At 34.6% G+C, this 6,428-nt stretch overlaps 1 long non-coding RNA gene across 1 annotated transcript in view; it reads left to right on the top strand.

The window, feature by feature from the left end:
- Nucleotides 1–4,218: 4,218 nt before the first annotated feature.
- The window catches only part of LOC148947552 (uncharacterized), a 32,838-nt gene continuing 30,628 nt past the window's right edge, over nucleotides 4,219–6,428 (top strand). The window contains exon 1 of the long non-coding RNA XR_016142379.1: nucleotides 4,219–4,276. This is a non-coding gene — a long non-coding RNA (uncharacterized LOC148947552). The remainder of the gene's footprint in view (nucleotides 4,277–6,428) is intronic.

Raw genomic sequence — 6,428 nt, 5'->3', positions numbered from 1 at the left:
ATAGCCATTTTGTTCTACGTAGTTGAAAGGTCCATAAATTATGTCTTTGAGGATGACAAACCCCCAGAAACCCCACAGCAAAGTTTGTAAGTCATGCCCTGGGGGCATATAAGGTTTTATAGAAAGTATTATTATTACTATTTATTGGAAAACCCGTCATACAAAAAGGAAAAGACGGAGCAATAAGCAAAGCAAAAAAAAGCAATACACATAAACTTAGGAGTTATACATGTGGTTTGTAGTGACGAACGCTGGAGCTAAGATCTAAATCAGCACTTAGAACAAATTACACAAAACGAGAAAGAAAAAAAAAATTATAAACTGTTTTGTAGGTACGCGATATGTTTCTTTTTCTTTTTTTAGGCTCCTAAATACTGAACAAACATAAATAATATGAACATCATTGCATCAAGCCGTAATTAGTAAAAAAAAAAAAACGAACAACAGTTAATTAAAAAAGATATACAGTAGATAATCATATTAACTAGTGTAAATATGACAATAACCGGTTAAAACTGTTAAACGACACTTGCGCCCGCTGGTCTTGAACTCAGATCACTCTCAATAAATGATTAATTTACTCCGATATACATAAATAACAGTAACAAGGAAATTATTCAATCACGGATCCTTTACAACTTTACTTAAAGCAATATGCTTATAAGAACCGATAATTAATAAAAAATTAAATTATTAGTAATATACGCAATTGTCATAGAAACTTCAAAAAGGGCTTATTGAATTGGAAATTTAGAGGGCTAGTGCCCATATTAATAGTCAAAAGTAATCGGAGGGGCCCTTCGTAATAGTCAAAAGCTATCCGAGGGGAAATGCCCCCCCCCCTCACGCCCATCATTTCCCCAATCTATTTTGCAAGGTTTCCTTTTATAACACACAGATTACTAAAGGTCATCAAAGGTCAGGACCCTCTAGAGGGAGAAGGAGTAGTGGTAGGTACCTCAAAATACCATCCCAGGACAAAATTTAGCCTGTAGACCCATCCCTGAAAGTTTTCTTGGTAAAATTCTACTTTAGATACTTTTGGCTATCTTGGAAAGGAGTTCGGTAAGGATATGAAACTTTCATAATATGCAGAATCATTATGCCTGTGCCTAACACATTTAGCATGCAAACCCGCTATACTTAACCCCCCCTTAATGTGCAAATATATAGTTCAAGTTTGTTCCTAAACTATTACTATATTTTCATCATATTTTGTGATATTTCATTCATTCGATCATTCCTAATAGATAGTCAAAGGAAATTCGATTTCCTTAGTGAAATTTCCTTAGGGAAAAATAAATAGTTGCTCTGAACTCATTAAATTTTAAAACGAATAACTCATGTCTCGCAAGGGAAAAAAGAAAATTACCATACTCATGGATAATTTATTTAATTCCTTTAAAAAATGCCAATTTATAACAGAACAAAAGATTATTCATGACTAGAGTAATTTTAAAAAATAAAGTTTTGCTCAAAGAATTAGATTCCTTCCTTGTGATATTCCCATAATTTTGAAGAAGTCCTTTTAAAAGTTTAAAGAGATATTGCTGACTATGGTATTGACTTGATATTCACCAATTCTGACTGAATTCGGATTCGTATCATACGAGTTCTCTGACTTTAATCCTAAGTTTCAGTATCGCACAATTTTAGAAAGAAAAAATTGCCTTTTACAGATTCAATTTGAGTATGTGCAAAAATTCATGGTCCATGCAGCATGATTTCATAAAGACACTGAAAACCTTCACAGGTTAAACTGCATTAAGATTACAAATTTCGCAGTTGATGAGAATGCAGCATTATCGTTTCATTTTTTTTACAATTTGGGAATTTTATGGTTAATTCACAGAACCAAAGGCACACATTAAACACATCATATAACAATCAATCCTTCTTTTATCATGGGCTACATTAAAGCTTAAAATCAATAATTTCTTTAAAATTTATCAAAAGCTAAATGTTTTTTTCTTAGATTACTCTCCTTAGTTTTAGACTACATCTTTAGACAGATAAATGGGCATGAAATCTGAATTGCAAGAAAGCCTCTCCAGGATCTCGATTTTGCCGATGATGGTGGGCCCACAAAAGCAGAAAAGCAAAAGCTTCAGGACTTTCTGAACAAACTCGCGAATTAAGCTGAAGCATTCGGATTACGCACTAGCGTTCCAAAGACTAAAATTATGTCAATTAGCAATTCACCCATGAGAACCCGACTATGAGATGCAACGGAGAGATCTGTACTCGCAGATGCCAGCAAGAAGTCACCTCCGTTCTGAAGCAACGGAGATGGCGATATCTTGGACAATATCTTTGCATGCCAGATAATAAATGCTCCTCTACTGGGAGCATTTACACCAGAAAACGGCAGTGTTAAAAAAAAAAATTGTAATTTATAGTCAACAATTTTTATTTTAAAAAAGGGAAAATAAAATGCATTAATAATTTTTTTTTCTTGTTTGTTGACTCAGGAAGCGGTTCTTTGGCTCAGGAGCAGAGGCTGTACAAGGAGCAGAAGAGCTTAAGTGAGCAGTAAATTTGTTTAGGGAGGGGTAAGAAAAAAAAGAAAATTTATTCAAAAAAAGTAAAGGGTTCTATTTCTTTTAAAATGAAAAGAAAAGGCATAAACAACAATTTTACTGAGAATAAAGCTAACTTAAAGTTGAGAACCCTTGATTTTTATTTTAACTTTACAATTATAAGAAGGCTGATCTGTTGCAGCGACTTTTTATGTAAAAATGAAAGCCATTACACAAAAATACGGCAACAGATACAGGCTTACACAGAAGTTTTCGAAATTTACTGCTCAGCTCTTTTTTCGACCTTGAAAAGAAAAAGGGCTTTAATTGAATTTAGATAAAAGATATGTAAAGAAGTGATAAAAAAAATAAATAAACAAAGAACAGGGCTAAAACATAAAACTGACCCTAAAACAGAAAGAACCAAATTAATATTCAGTCCTCTGCAAAGTTTGAGCATTAAAATGCCCAAATGGTTGACTGCTTCCCTCGAACGTGAAAGATTATTACGAAATTATTACGAATTTTGGTATCTTATTGAAGTATCTTATTGATATCATTCCTAGGGCAGAACTAAGGTAGATAGTAATAGAAGTAAGAGATGAAAGATTGGATTGATTTTGGGTAGTTGCGTGACTGACAATGTCCACTAGAGTTGTATGAAAAATGTGGGACTGAATTTGTTTGGACTTACAGGCGGCGAACAAGTGAAACCTAAGCCTAAAAGGCTTGGAGTGAAACCCCTATCCGCCATCTGGTGACGCGCTGAGTGGCCTGGGTCATACTTAATTGGTTTTTTATCGAATTACATTTTTTGAAAAAACCACCAGGTTTTTGAAAAAACCACCGAGTCTGGACGACTATCCCTTATTCCAGATTTCCGTCCCATTTCTCCGGATAGCCTGGACGCGCATTGTGGCTGCGAAGCGTGACGTCAATTTTTGGGAAGGAAATTCAAATAATGATTAAACGCGAATGCGTTGAGACGTTTTCTTGGAACTTTGGTGAATTGTTTTGTTCTAAAATGTCTGTCGTAGATTCTACTAATCCACCAGTACGTTTTAACGTCGAAATAATGCTAGGAATATGGACAATCAGTTGTTAGTTACAACTGGAAACCAAGTTTCACCGTACTTCAAATTATGCGCCTTGATTTTACGTCATCACTGTGCAACCCTATGTTATATAACCCAAAAACGGCAATGGTGCATTATATAGGCCTTTTAAAAACTCAAGTTTGGCTATTACTAATGAAATAAAAATAATAGTATGAATATAAAATATTTTAGAAAAAAATTGGGGATTAATATTTGATTTTTTGGGGGGGGGGTGGGTGTTGGATATAGCATAAATTAAATACGTAACCTAACCTAACCTAGGTACCTCCCCCCCCCCCTAAACCCCAAAAAACAACAATATAAAAATCGTAAATGCGATAAAAACCACTCTTTACATTGCATTACTCTATAGCGGTTTCTTGAATTAACCTGTCTGGCGGGTTTTTGGCGACTGATGTCCTTGTAAAGGCCCATACAACGCACCAGTACCCAAAAAACTATATTCCGGGATTTTTCTTGAAATTTCGGATTTTCTTTTAAGAAAAATCGGTATTTTATTATTGACCGGGAAGCAACCCTGCTTATACCATCATTTTCATTGAGAGTTTCCAGAAGCCATTAATTATGTACCCAGTAGAGCTTTAGAGGCAACAGCCAACCCTCTGGCTGGCTGAAAACTAGCCATTTTATGAAAAAATAGTAAGCACTTGGTTCTTTGTATTTTCAATAAATGTATAGTTGTTGGCCTCTTCTGACAGAATTTAGGCCAATAAGTGAATAAAAGCTGCTGGCCTGTGTTGTGTCTATGGTTAACCTATAGGCCTATATTAATGGAGTACATACCACCACCCTATTAATGTGCAAATATATACCCAGAATTGTATCCTGAATCCAAAATCCATTATTCTCTCAGGTTAAACTGAAGGCTTCTTGGTATTTTGGTTAAAATTCAGACATCCACCACATGGCTAATAGGCCTAGCCTATGGGAGTAAAGTTAATTTGTGATGCAAATGGGTGTTATACTTTGATTGATGATGCAATTCTACCTATATATTTACACATTAGGGGAGTGGGGGTATATATTCTGTGAATATAGCCTATAGCTCTAGGCTCTAAGAAATTCATGAATTTCTTTGAAAAACTGCAAAAACAAGCAATGAAGAGAAGATAAAGGCTCTCCCCCTACCTAATGTGTTAACTAGGATTATTCTACATATTATGGAGTAAGAATTGTTTTCTTAATAGGCTGTTTCCTTTTTCCAGCTGGACTTGAAGGCTGAAAATACTGGTTGGCTAATTTAAAGATTTGTATATATATACACTGTCAAATTAGCCATCTGGTGGTATCCCATTAAATTTGATAAATTTTTACTGGTAAAATTCTACTTTATAGCCTATACCTGGAATTGGTATAGCCTAGGCCTATAGGGGTGGGGGTAAAATTCATTTCTGACAAAAATGAATATTATATTTGGAAAGAGCATAAAAAAAGGCATCAAGTGGTATATTCACTTGGTCAATATATACCAAATCATATTATTGAGTTAGGACTAAAGTGAATACACCATTTGATACCAACGATACTTTAAAGCCCAGCGCCCGCGAGTACCCAAAGAACCCACATTCATTAATACACTAGCGCCCAGAACTCACAGCTCCCAACTTGAAAAATAAATACTAGCATTACCTTTAGCACAGCAAATTTATAGTCCATTTCTTTTTTAAATATCAATTTAAAAAAGTATCATATCTAAAGTTAGCAAATCACAGATGTTGTGGGCATACACAAAAGAATTCTACTACTCACTAAGATATATTCAATTTATGTCAGCAAGTGCATTGTGTTGGCAAGGTGAATATGGCAAAGAGAGATCATTATCAATTACAGGAGGGGATATTTGACTTCTGTCGGCAAACACATTTCACAAAGAGGCAATTTGTGTGTTACAAATATTTGAGATATGTCATTCAGTGTTGGCTCCCGCACCATCTGTGATTTGCTAACTTTAGATATGATATTTGGCTTCTGTCGGTAAACACATTTCGCAGACACATATCAAGTTACAGGAGAGATCAACTTTGGGTTTCTTTCTGGGCGTTCAGAAATATTTCAAATATGTCATTCATTTTTGGGTTCTGATAAATTAAAAATGCTTGTATTACATGCATGCAGGCGTTAGCCTTGCTTGGGCTTATGATGCCCTATACAGTGTTTTTGTTAAGTGAAAAATAATTCATACTTATATTTTCGGCCAAATAAGTATTCAAATAATAAATTTATTGTCAGTATAATTTTATTTTTAACTTGGGTGCCAGATTCAAAGGTAAATAAACACAAGATCGCATGGGATTTTGCGGGTTCGCGAGTTCCTTGCGCTTTTTCTTCTTTGCCTCCAGTAAAAATCAGTATTTAAAGAAGAAAGAAGAATTTTCTGTACCAAAGGTAAAATCACTTAATATTTGGTTGTAAGAATTGATACTTGTGTGTGCTTGTATTTATCTTCCAAGTTTGGAGCTGTGGGCACTCTGGGCTCTTGGGCACTAAAGTAAATGTTGCTTTGATCCTGGAAGCTAGATCCGGTTTCAGCAAAGGTTTATATTTACCTTTGAATCGGACACCCAAGTTAAAAATAAAATTATACTGACAATAAATTGATTATTTGAATACTTATTTGGCCAAAAATATAAGTATGAATTATTTTTCACTTGATAAAAACACTGTATAGGGCATCATAAGCCCAAGCAAGGCCAACACCCAAAGGCCCAAGCAAGCAAAGGTTTATATTTACCTTTGAATCTGGCGCCCAAGTTAAAAATAAAATTATACTGACAATAAATTGATTATTTGA

The sequence above is a fragment of the Artemia sp. Qi Xiang Cuo genome, chromosome 10 (assembly GCF_049724085.1).
Source record: "Artemia sp. Qi Xiang Cuo chromosome 10, ASM4972408v1, whole genome shotgun sequence".
NCBI lineage: Eukaryota > Metazoa > Arthropoda > Branchiopoda > Anostraca > Artemiidae > Artemia > Artemia sp. Qi Xiang Cuo.
This window is presented reverse-complemented; position numbering and strand designations above follow the sequence as displayed.